The sequence below is a fragment of the Phaethon lepturus genome, unplaced genomic scaffold, assembly GCF_000687285.1.
Source record: "Phaethon lepturus isolate BGI_N335 unplaced genomic scaffold, ASM68728v1 scaffold15857, whole genome shotgun sequence".
NCBI lineage: Eukaryota > Metazoa > Chordata > Aves > Phaethontiformes > Phaethontidae > Phaethon > Phaethon lepturus.
In genome coordinates this window covers 6,928-7,164 of record NW_010552643.1, presented here as the reverse complement: position 1 = coordinate 7,164, position 237 = coordinate 6,928, and the positions used below count along the sequence as shown (strand labels likewise).

Below are 237 nucleotides of genomic sequence, written 5' to 3'. Positions count from 1 at the left end.
CAGCAGACACCCCCACGTGCACGGGTGGGGCCTGCCAGGGGCTGGGGGTCTTGGGGATGCGGCATTGATGCTTCGGGGGGGCCAGCCCTGCGTGCCCAATGCTGCTCAGGCAAGCAATGAGCTCCCCTTCAGGGAAGCAGCTCCTGGTGCCGCATGTGGGGAGCAGTTCCCCGATGAGGCTGTGATGGGCAGCGCGGCTGCGACTCCGGATGAGGCCCCTGCTCTCCCCGCCTGTCC

General features: G+C 68.8%; 1 protein-coding gene across 1 annotated transcript in view; it reads left to right on the top strand.

The window, feature by feature from the left end:
* SELP (selectin P (granule membrane protein 140kDa, antigen CD62)) overlaps positions 1-237 on the top strand; it is a gene marked incomplete at both ends in the record, with an annotated part of 10,516 nt that overhangs the window by 3,392 nt on the left and 6,887 nt on the right.